The sequence below is a fragment of the Sorex fumeus genome, unplaced genomic scaffold, assembly GCF_029834395.1.
Source record: "Sorex fumeus unplaced genomic scaffold, SorFum_2.1 ptg000044l, whole genome shotgun sequence".
In the NCBI taxonomy this organism is placed as follows: Eukaryota; Metazoa; Chordata; class Mammalia; order Eulipotyphla; family Soricidae; genus Sorex; species Sorex fumeus.
In genome coordinates this window covers 20,193,692-20,206,296 of record NW_026606101.1, presented here as the reverse complement: position 1 = coordinate 20,206,296, position 12,605 = coordinate 20,193,692, and the positions used below count along the sequence as shown (strand labels likewise).

Below are 12,605 nucleotides of genomic sequence, written 5' to 3'. Positions count from 1 at the left end.
CCCAGATTTCATAATTATTCATAGGGACCAGAGAGATAGTACAGCAGATAAGGTACTTGCCTTGCACACAGCCAACACAGCTTCAATCCCTGGCATCCCATCTGTCCCCTGGGCCCACCAGGAGTGATTATTCCTGAGCAGAGAGCCAGGAGTAACCCCTGAGCACTGCCGGATATGACTCAAAAGCCAAAAAAAAAAAAAAAACCAAAAAAATCAATATATATATTAAATCTTGTTTGTAACTCTTCAAACAACTATTTTAAGGCAAATTCCAGACAGCATGTAGTTCTGTACATATTCAGTACCTCTTCGTTTCAGTGGGGGAGGAACACCCGAGGCTACATCTGCAGGTGCTCAGGGACTATTAGCTGTCTGTAACTGTCAGGAATTGGAACCAGGGTCAGGAGAAGTGCCTTAACCTCTGGTATTCTCTCTCCAGCTCATCAGTACTTCCTGTTGAGGGATATACACACCCAACTGTATACCCAACTGTACTCTATACTCAGGGATCACTCCTATCTATGCTCAAGGAACCGTATGTGGTTTCAGGGATCAAACTCAGATACCTGCATATAAGGCAAGTGCCTTAACCTCTGTATTATGAAAAAATACATATAAAATAAATAAAACTTATCTAACATACAGGTGGTATTCAAATTTCTCCTAATAGGTCTCATAAAAAACTTTTTACAGTTTTTATGAAATGGGATTTGAAATCTGAATAAAGTTTATACATAAAAGTTAATGCCTTAAATTTTCTATCTGTTAACAGCACTTCACTTTTTATTTTATTGGGTTTTTTGGGGGGTGGTGTTTTTTTGAGAAGTTTTTGGTTTGTGGTTTTTTTTTTTTTTTCGGACCATACCCTGCAGTGTCAGGGCTTACTCCTGGCTCTGCATTTACTATCACTCCTGTCAGGTTCGGGAAACCATACATATGGAATTCCAGAACTGAATCAGGGTCAGCTGCATGCAAAGCAAATGCCCTATCCACTGTAATATTGCTCCTGCCACTCTCCACATTTTTCTTATCATTTATATGTAGCAACTAAGTTCATCTGACAGAATTTCACAATGAGGTGTTTTGGAGGTTTTTTGGGGGGGAGGGAGGGGCTGTTACATATTGAGAGGCACTACATTAAATCCTCAATACAAAAAAGAAAAAACAGGAGATTCACGAACTGAAATAACTAATCACATTCTGTAAACTGGTTATTAAATACAAATCTTCAATCAGAATCAGATTTGATTTTGGGGGGGGGGCAAGAATATTTAATGAGATCCCAGAAGATAGTGTACATGCTTGCATGCAGGAGGCCTGGGTATGATCCCCTGCAGCACATAGTTACCCAATTATTGCCTGAAGTGACCACCCTGCTCTTATGTATCACACTGGGGGTAGCCCCTGAGCACTGCCCCAAAACCAAAGGAGGGAAAAAAGACTAATGAACAGTGTTATAAATTTTCCTATTGTACCAAATGGAGTAATATGAAATCTAGCTGTACCCATTTTTGAGATGGTATGACTGATCAGGAGATAGAGGGCCCTGATTCTAAATTAAAGTCCTCCTGAAAGAGGTCTTTGTTTTGGGACCACACCCAGTAGTGCTCAGGGTTTACTCCTGGCAGTGCTCCAGTGCTCTGGGCTGCTCAGGTTAGAATCTGGGATGCTGGGGTTCAAACCCGGTGTACTGCATGCAAGGCAAATATTCTATCCCTGTACTATTGATCTGGCCCTCCTCTGAAGAGTTTTAATAGTCATTAACAGTCAGTGATAATCGTTGTCTGGGTCCCTTATTTCACTGAATCAACTAGAAATGGTTTTAGAATTGTATTTGGAGATTTTTGTTTGTTTTCATGAAAAATTATGTTTTCATGTTGTTTTTGTTTTGGGTTTTTGAGCCATACTTAGCAGTACTCAGGGAGCACTCTTTCCTCTGTGCTTAAAGGCTACTGTGGCAGTATCTGAGGGAACATGTAGGGCTGAGAACTGAACCTGAGGTTGGCTGCATGTAAGACAAAGGCCATAACTGTGTCTCTCGCTCTGGTTTCAAGTTTTTAACACATAAAATTATTAGTTATTACAAGTGCAAAAAAATGACAATGAGATGAGTCGTTAGGGAAATGTAAGTCAACCATAATAAGATATCACTTTATGAACTCACTATAATAAGATCAAAAGATACCAAATAGCTATTCCCCAGCACCACTTGACCCTTGAGGCAATGCACTGCCAGACCAGAGCACTGAAACTTCAGGCCCACAAAGCCAGGTAGGTTTACAGTGGCCCTGGGGTCTCCTAAACACTGCTCTGGAGACCCTTCTCTCATAACATTCAGCCAAAAAAGGGTCAAGAGTAATTAACAAATGTTGGTGAGAATGTAACTGAAAACTGGTACCCTTATGAATTCAGCAACGTTTTCTGTGCATCTTCCAAGTATTTGCTGACAGAGGACTGCGTTTTGGTTTCTTGACATACTTTCCATGTATGACATCAATGTTTTTTAAATATAAATTTTTTTATTTCACTGAATCATAGTGAGAGCATTACAAAGCTGTTTATGATAGGGTTTCAGTTATACAATGTTCCAACACCCATTCTCTACCAGTGTAATTTCCCAGCACCAATGTTTCCAGTTTCCTTCCCACCACCCCAAACTATCCCCCATCCCTGCCTGCCTCTAGGGCAGGCACCTGTCTTCTTTCTCTCTCCTCTTTCATACTATGCATTATGGTTTGCAATACAGATACTGAAAGGTTACCTCTTTGTGTATATCCCTTTACCTACTTTCAACACTCAGTTCTTGTCCAGAGTGATCCTTTCCAACTAATGTCATAATGGACCCTCCTCTATCTTAACTACCCTCTACTCCCCCATACCCTTGTGGTAATTTCCAACCACTGACCAGTCCTCCTGGCCCATTTTCCCTAGCCTTGGATATTAGTTTCATACTTTTTTTTTTAATCCCACAAATGAATACAGTCATTCTACATATGTCCCTCTCCTCACTCATCTCACTCAGCTTGCTATTCTGGATATCAATGTTTTAAAAAGAGAACCTCTTCATGGGCCAAGGAGATAACTCAAGAGTCTAAAGCACATCTCCCTGTGTGAGAGTGCCAGGCTCAATCTCCAAGCAACACTGGGTATAACTCCAAACAGCAACAAAAGAAAGCCTTTTGGGAAGGTGAGGAGACATGAGGAACTTGCCAATAATATGAGCCTTTTTGTCTTTCCTAAGAACAAGAAATTTCAACATATACTTCAATCATTAAAATTTTGTATATTGGGGTTGGAACGAAGCACAGCAGGTAGGGTGTTTGCCTTGCACCCAGACAGCCTGGGTTCAATTTCCAGCATCCTATATAGTCCCCTGAGCACCGCCAGGAGTAATTCCTGAGTGCATGAGCCAGGAGTAACCCCTGTGCATCGCTGGGTGTGACCCAAAAAGCGGTGGGGAAAAAAGTACACACACAAATAAAATTTTGTATAGCATCTATTTACAGCCCATCAAACATCATGGGGGTGGGGGGTACATATAAGAGTTTTGTTTTGTTTTGTTTTTTTTGCTTTTTGTGTCACACCCAGCGATGCACAGGGGTTACTCCTGGCTCATGCACTCAGGAATTACTCCTGGCGGTGTTTGGGGAAGGCATTTGCCTTGCATGCAGCCGACCCGGGTTCGATTCCTCCGTCCCTCTTGGAAAGCCTGACAAGCTACCGAGAGTATCTCGCCTACACGGCAGAGCCTGGCAAGTTCCCCGTGGCGTATTCAATATGCCAAAAACAGTAACAACAAGTCTTACAATGAAGATATTACTAGTGTCCGTTTGAGTAAATCAATGAACAACAGGAGGACAGTGGACAGCGCTACAGTGCTTGCTTTTTGGATCACACCCAGCAATACTCAGGGGTTACTCCTGGTTCTGCACTCAGGAACTACTCCTGACAGTGCTCGGGGGACCATATGGGATGCCAGGGATCAAACCCAGGTCAGCCGCGTGTAATGCCCTACCTGCTGTACTATCTATTGCTCTGGTCCCGTTTTTTTTTTTTAATGTTCCAGGTGCTTAGTTTTAAAATGTATCAGTGACGGCCTCACATCTAATATCACAATGCTTTACACCTTCTTAAACAAGATTCCTATTAATGATAGAATATGTAAGTCTGTGTTTCAAATATTCTTCAGTGATATTTCCCAAAGTAGTAACAGCTGACTTATTTAGCCTGATTTAAAAGCCCACCAACAGAGGGCCAGAGAGATAGAACAGTGGGTAAATTGCTGCCAAACAGGGTTCCATCCCTGGCATCACGTATGGGCCCCAGAGCCCCACTAGGAGTGATCCCTGAGTGCAGAGTGAGGAATAAGCCCCTGAGCACCACTGGGTGTGGCCCACGAAACAAAATTGTAATTTTCTTCAATGGCTAGCTTATTTGCAGGAATCATTTTAAGTCTTACTCATTTTAGCAAGTTAAATTTAATGAAAACTGTATAATACAAACTGCTATCCAAATTCTGCCATAAACTGAAAGCAAATGGATCAACATGGCTCAGCGTGCTCACAGCAGAACTCCTTTCTCTTCTTTCAGGACACCTATGGTTCTGTCATTAACACACTAATGCTGTTTGACCTACAAACCCAAGAGGATGCCAATAATAATCCCTAAATTTACCATTTGTTTCTAAATATATATTTTTAAGAAGTACAAAGTTTTTAAATTTCAGTGAATTTATAAGGTAACATTTACTTCACTTTGAAAACTAATGACCTAAACTGCATCCACAATTAACTTTTTTACAACTGCAAATCAAATCAATTCACTAATTTTCTTCAATGGCTGGCTTACTCTTCAAGCCCCTGTTCTTCCTTGAACTTGAATCTTGCTTTTCTCTACGGTTCTTTGCTTATTTCACTCTGGAGAAGCCTGTGTTCTCTCTCAACATGGATTTCTCACTTTCTTTCCCTTCACATCTAAATAAATTTCAATTAAAACTCTTGCTTCACATTCTCTCTCTCTCTCTCTCTCTCTCACACACACACACACACACACACACACACACACACACCCCTTCTGTCTTAAATCACCTTCAGGATAAAGTACAAAATCTTGGGTCAGAGAAACAGTACAGCAGGTAGGATTCTTGCTTCGCACACAGAATCAATCAATCCCCAGCATCCCAGAGTCCTCTGAGCACTGTCAGGATTGATTCCTGAGTGTAGAGTCAGGAGTGACACTTGAGCATAGCTGGGTGTGGCTCAAAACAAACAAGAAAGCACAAAATCTTGGTAAGGCACACAGAACCCTCAATTTTGCCTGCTTCTAGCCCAACGGTTCTCAACTCCAACTGCACATTACAATCACCAAGGAAGTTTATACATATATACAAATCCTCATTCTCAGATACATCTAAGGGTGGAATATTTGCATGTAGGATATTCTTAATTTTAGAAAATGCCCCAGGTGAATCTAAAATGCAGTATTCTATTCGCCATGGTCAGTTACTGTCTCTGGTGTTCAGCAAACTCTTAACTAGGATGTGATCTACCCATGTGTAGCATCTGCCTCAAGGGAACTGGTTAGTAATACAGATTCTCAAGTCAGACTCCCTAGACATACTGAATCAAGAGTTGGCTTGATTCAGAATGGTTTATTCAAGAATATTCAAGTTAGAGATTCACTGCAACACCAAATCCCTTCCCAGTTCAGGAGCTTTGTAAAATGTTCTTTAACTCTTGAACTTCTTTAAGCACTCACAATTATTATTCCTCTCAGATCCATCTATCCTATTATTCCCCTCAATTCACACCACATTAACATATTATTTAGGGCCTGAGAGATAGTACAACAGGTAAGAAGCTTGCCTTGCACATGGCCAGTCTAAGTTCAATCCCCTGCACCCCATATGGTCCTCTGAGCCTTGCTAGGATTGGTCCCTGAGCACCGCCAAATGTGGCCCCCCCAAAATAAAACAAACATAAAATGATTAGTATTTGTCTACAGCAACTGTAGATTGATGTCAAAAGGAGACTTTGTATCCATGTTACTCTGGTGTCTATCCCCAGATTCTGGCCTGTCTAGTATCTTAAACTGAACAGCCTCTAGTCTTGTATGTCATACCAATATGATGTAATCTTAAATTTTAACAATATTTCTGCACCATCAGTCATGTCTTTCTTCAAAAACAAGTTGGGGCAAGCATGAAAGTGGCTAGAAAGACAGCTCAAAGGAGGTGAATTTGGTCTTTGGCATCTGCAATGGCCAGCAAGCACCAATGGGATGTAGCTCTGGTGTCTCCCAGAAAGGTTTCCTGGGAGTCTGAGCTTGTGCGCAGTGAACAGATATAGAAGTAGTACAAGATGACCTGAAGCTAGAAGGAACACACTGTCCTTGGGAAAAGGGAGGACAGGAGATGAGATCAGGGTTAGCTTGAAGACGCTATGTGGAGTGTTAAGAGTTTGGGTTTTTGCAGTCTTTGGCACTCCTAAGCACAGAGGTGTAAGGGGAGGGAAGGGGGGGAGGAGGGAGGAAATGGGCTTTGGAGAACCACTAGCAGGATTTTTTTTTTTTAAGGGTTTTGGGTCATAACCAGCAGTGCTCAGGGATAGAATCCAGGTCAGCAGTGTGAAAGTCATGCACCTTAACCTCTATACTATCTTCCTGGTCACACTGGGAAATTTTAAGGTAGTTAGGAATGTAGGCTCACTGGACTTTGAAAATTTCTTTTGGGACTATGAGGGAGATTTCAGATGTGGATATTCATACAGTTTAGAAGTTAGTGGCTAGGGCCTACAGAGGAGAATCACAGTCTCCCAGGCCAACAGGATCCTCCTCAGTTTCAGGAAGACAGTAAACACAATTAAGAAAATTCCAGTTGTACAAAAGGGTTCATAGAGAAAAATAAGTCTCTGTCCTAGGCTGATCTCCTCCCCAGAGCTGAATGAAGTTTTTAATTTCTGCAGCCTTACAGACACTGTTCCTTTGTAATGTGTCTACCTATCCATACATACCAGCCACACCTTACTTTTTTTTTTAACTTAATGCATTTAGGAAGTCATTCCATATAAGTACATAAAGAGCCATTCATTTTTTTAAACAGACATCTTTTACTTATTGTATTACTGAACTCTAATTTGTAGCACATCCTCTGGTCAAACATTTAAGTTGTTTACAGGTTTTTTCAATTACAGAGTTTCAATGAATATATTCTGGTAGATACTTTGTTGTATTTATGTATAAAATTATCTGAGCAATATGAGTAGAAGTGAACTAGATCAAAGAATATGCCCATTTAACTTTTAGATATGTAAACAAATAACCACAGCTTCAAGGAGGCTATGTACTAACTCATCCTCTCCCCTGAAAATGGGAATATAACTTGGATGTTCATCAGAATATGCACATCACCTGGGATACTTTTTTAGCTATCACAAGCCTACCTTCTCCTCACTTTACCACTAACTCCTATTTAATCCCAGTCTATTTCTTCTGATTTACAGAGGGAGACACTGAGGCCCAGAAGGATAAAGAGACTTGTGTAAGATAGTCACTGTGGGTGGAGGCTGTTTTTTAAACAGCTCTGGTATTTGTATTTGCCCAGCACCTTTCATTGGAAGGGCCTGCAGTCAATTTGTAAACATTGTGGCATTATTTTTCTCTACTTTCATGTGGAAAAAATGAGATGCAGGTGAAATTTGAGTTATAAGGAGGAAGTTGGTCAAATATAGAATCTTGTCATTTCTACTGCAGTAACTAATAAATGTTTCTAAATGCCAAGGCTGACTTTTTTTAAAAAATGAGTGCAAGTACAACAAAAATAGCAATAATGTATCACTTAATGAAATTGAACAGCTTACCCATAAATAACCAACACTGAAATTTGTTTTAATGTAGGCTTTATAGAAGAAAATCTTTTACACAAAGAACTGTTATTTATTCAACTCTAAAATCAGTGGATCCCAGGGACCAGAGAGAGAGTTCAACAGGCTAGAGTGCATGTTTTACTGGCAGGAGGTCCGAGTTCCATTCCTAAACCACAGTATTCAGTATTCCTGAATACTGCCAGGATCACTCTTAGAGCACAGAGCTGGGAGTAGCCCCTGAGCTCTGCTGGGTGTGGCTCCAAAACTAGAAAAAGAAAAAAAATTATTTGGCCTATTGCTCTCTTTCCGGAGGTGGGGTATAGGGGAGGCATCACTCCATGCTCCTCTGGAAATCTACAATCCACCTTCTTTAAGGAAATAAACAGGCTCAACCCACCCCCCTCAATTATTCCAGTGCCCCCTCCCCCAAAATTGGTATTACCAACTTTGGGAAACTGTGCTCTAAATTCACATCCACTTGTGAGTGTATATAGATATAAATCTTGCTTTTTAAAATTAAAAAAGCTGGGCTGAAGCAATAAAACAGCATGTAGGGCACTGGCCTTGCATGCTGCCAACCAGGTTCCATCCCCAGCACTTCATATGGCTCCCTGAGCACAGAGCCAGGAGTGATCCCTGAGCAGCACCACTGGGTGTGGCCCCAAGCCTCTCACCACCAAAAATTAACCAAAAAAAAAAAAAAAACACTTATAAAGTTAACAGGAGCCATGCTCAACAGAGCTCATCAGGGATACACTTGGCTGTGTTCCAGAAGCCATGCAACACTGGGACTGGACTCAGGGCCTTACACATACATGATGATGCTCCACTGGGCAGGGCAGACCTGATGGTTCAGTGCTGCCCGGGGCCCGGTGGTGCCCGAGTCCACTGTGGCCACCCCAACAGTGCTTGGGCATACCATGTATTGCTGGCAATTCAACTTAGGCATAGTATATGCAAAGTCCTTTATCTCCCTCGGCTCCCAAAACAGTGTTTTTGGCCTAGCTGGTAGTACTCCAGGCCGAAGCATTCAGGCCCAAGCATACCTGGTCTGAAGATTTGGTGCTTGGGCTGGACAATGTGGTATTATTTGGGACCAGTGGTGTTCAGGCCAAATAGGTGGCACCTCTGGAGGCCACCAGAGATTCAAAAAGTGCAAGGAACAACTCTGGGGTCATGCAACCAAGGCTTGCACTGTCTCTCTGAGCTATATCCCTGTTCCAGACTTTTTATAGGGGCCACCCCGAGTTGTTGGTGCTGGAGACCACACTTGAGAGTAAATGCTAGGGAGTGAACTCAAGGACACTTTATCTCCATTAACCCCAAGGTAAAGACTTTATAGCTGTAATCAGTAAAATGAAGAACTGGAGTTTGTCACTAGCACACACTCAGGGTGCCACAGATTGAACCTTGAATGATCATATGCAAGGTAAAGACCTCATCTGTTGCATTACCTTTCCAGCCCCAATAATATGACTTTTTTAAAAAAGAGTACAAACTATTTTGTGCCTATTTGTCTTTATTATTTAAAAATCACAGGATAATCTTTTGTGTAGTAATAAATCAGCACTTATGCAATTTGTAATTTGTTTTCTTCTTCGAGAAGGGGGATGTAGGCGACACCCAGCATAGCTCAGGGGCCACTTCCCATACTATTCAAGGGACAACATGGTACCAGGGATTGAACCTGAAACTCCCATATACGAAGTATGCACTCCCACCCTTTGAACTATCTCCTCAGTCTGACTACTTTTATACTATTATAAATGATATTTCTGTGTATCCTTATTCAAATACTTCTTTGTGATTATTTTCTTGGATTCTTTCCCCTAAAGTGGACTCACTGAGTCAGGGCACAGCTTCAATGCTAAACTACTATCCAGACAGGTCGGATTAGTTTATAACACCAACAATTTATGTGGCTATATTTTATTGACAATACAGCCAATACTATTATAAATAAAAGCTAATAAATTTAAAATATTAAGTTTAATTTATATTCTGGGAAAAAACCGAAGTTCATTCAGATTTGAAATATGTGCAGTGCTACAATATCTAATCATAACTAAGAATTATGCACTTAAAGTCAACTTGGGTTTTTTTTGGGGGGGGAACGGAGGACTCCCCAGCTGAGTTTGTGAAACCCAGTGACCATACTAGGAGATAAAGCATTTCGGCCCAAGAGTTTGACTATGGCTAGGGAGATGCTCTGAAACAAACTGCAAAAAGAGGAAGGATGGCAGTGATAGCCAGGGGCTGAGTGCATGATGTGCATGCAAGGAGACCCAGGTACAATTTCTGGCTTCACATATAGGGCACCAAGTACCTCAGGGAACAACCCCCAAGAACTGAACCAAAAGTAGACCCTGAGCATCACCAGGTATGCCCCCCCACACACACAAAGGCTGCCAAGATTTTAATCTTTACAATACCCTCATCTGTCCACTGTATTGCTTGCTTCCCCCCCCCCCCAGGAAAGAATAAGCCCTTCTGTAACCATTGAAAATATTAAACAAAATAATTCATGGGAAACTTTATCACAAAGTCTGTTGCAAAGCAAACAAAATAGCTATCATTATTCTCATGACACCTGTGATGTGAAGAATCTGCATCTCCTGGCTTTCATTAGACTGCGAGCTCCTCAAAAGTAAAAAATGTGGGGCCGGGAAGATAGCACAGGGGTTAAGGTGCTTGCCTTGCATATGAGTGATTCTGGTTCAATGTCCAGCACCACATATGGGCCCCTGATCACAGCCCGAAGTGATCCCTAAGCAAAGAACCAGGAGTAAGCCCTGAGCACCTCTGCATGTGTTAAAAAAGTAAAAAAAAAAAAAAAAATTAACATAAAGAATGTGACTTTCTCACTTTTTATCTTGTAATCCAAGCAATTCATCTGGCAAATGGAAAGCACGTGAATGTACTGAACTCAGACGATTGTCTTTTCTGGTTCTAAACTTCACCTGGATAGCAAATAAGAGGCTAAAAGGCGCACAATAATACAATCACACATATGCCAGCATGTCTAGGCCTGCACATGTCTGCCAGGCCAATTTTGGAGGCAAAGATGCAAAAAGACCGTGGGGCTCTGGGCTAATGGGAGTCAGTGGAGCCGACTGGAGGCTAGCGGGACCAACTTTTCGGTTTCTGCCTGCCCACAGTTTAAGGCCGTTGGATGGGAGGGGCAACAGTGAAACCCCGAATCAGAGACACTCACAATCTTTCTCCTGCACTCCAAGCAGGCCTCCACGAAACTCAGAAAAGATCCAGAAGAAAGGTACCTGGAAGTAAACAGGGCCAAGATTTGGGGAGTTCGGAGGCCACCAACAGGAAGAGCCAAGACAGCACGGGATACGGAGAGATGAGCAGGACCTCGCAGCTCTTGCTGTCAAGAACCTTCTCAAACCCGACAGGCTTGAGAGAGAGAGAGAGAGAGAGAGAGAGAGAGAGAGAGAGAGAGAGAGAGAGAGAGAGAACTGGGCAGGGAAGGGCGAAGAGGAAGGCGCATCCCTGCAAGCAAATCCACGAAAACGAGCGAAAGGGCTGCACACGCGGGGACTGACGGAGGGGAAAGGGCCGAGGAGGGCGCCGAGGAGTGGGAGTTCAGGCGGGCGAAGGACGCTGAAAGTCGGAGCGGGCAAGAGAGGCACGGCACGGCGGGCTTCCTTCCTCCCCGGGGGAGAAGGGGAGCGAGGGCACGTTTAAGTCAACAGATGACAGCATCAGCTCCGTGTTTTTGAAAGGAGTGGCCAGGCAGGAGGATGCTCACCCATCTCCCACGGCCGCTCCTTTCCTCACCCACCCTCTACTAAGCGCCGGGCTGCTTCCCGGCGCGCAGGGGGCCAGAGAAGTGCGTCCCCCACCCCCAGGGGTGCGGCTCCACGGCTCCCCCAGGACCCCCGCCACCCCCTCCCCATACACACCCGAGCGCTGGGTTCCAGCATGCCTCTCCTCTGGCCTGCCCAATAAACAGCATCCCTGCGCTCGGAAAACACCCCCCCACCCCACCCCACCCCACCCCCGAGAGCCCACAGCACAGCGGGGACGGCGCTGGCCTCGCACGCGGAGACCCAGGTTCGATCCTCGGCCTCCCATCGGTCCCCCCCCCAAACAAATACATACAAACATACACACATACGTACATCAAACCACCCCCCCCCCGGCAAACCCGGGACTCGGTTCTCCCTTGATGATTTTTTTTTTTAAAGCTTCGGGAAATAAGATCAGAAACGACTTCCCGGCGCCCCCTCCCCTCCCCCTCCCCCTCCCCCCACAAAAAATCGTCTTGACGGCACGCATCCAGAACGGGCCCAGGGGAGCGCCCCTCCGTGGGCTCCGCGACTGGAAACCGGCTCCCCGAATTGCCCGGCCCGGCCCGATCCGGCCCGGCCCCGCAGGGAGGCGGCGGCGGCCCGGGCCGGGGGCGCGGGGGGGGCCCTCCGGGGCGAGAACTCGGCGGCAGCGGCGGCAGCGCGCCCCCCGCAGCCCCCCCCACCCCCGGCCCGAGCCCCCCGGCGGCCGCCTGCACTCACCGAGCCCGGCGCTGGGCGGGGACGCGGCTCGGCCCGCCACACGCCCTCAGGGCCGCCGCCCGGCCCGCGGCTCCGAGCCCCGCGGCGGCGGCGGCGGCCTCGCCTCCATGGCGGGCGGAAGGCGCGGACGGGGGGGCGACGGGGGCGCGCGCCCGGCGGCGGCGGCGGCGGCGGCGGCGGCGGTCCGGGGTCCGAGCCCGAAGGCGCGCGCGTT

The 12,605-nt window shown here is 44.9% G+C and overlaps 1 protein-coding gene across 3 annotated transcripts in view; it reads right to left on the bottom strand.

The window, feature by feature from the left end:
* Positions 1–12,605, bottom strand: part of PTPRA (protein tyrosine phosphatase receptor type A) — a 140,050-nt gene extending 127,445 nt beyond the window's left edge. For 2 of the 3 annotated variants that reach the window (XM_056121200.1, XM_056121201.1), the window contains exon 1: positions 12,392–12,516. The gene's annotated coding sequence lies outside the window, so the exon portion shown is untranslated. Of the gene's footprint in view, positions 1–12,391 lie in introns of all 3 variants that reach the window. The other variant, XM_056121203.1, reaches the window with a different exon arrangement.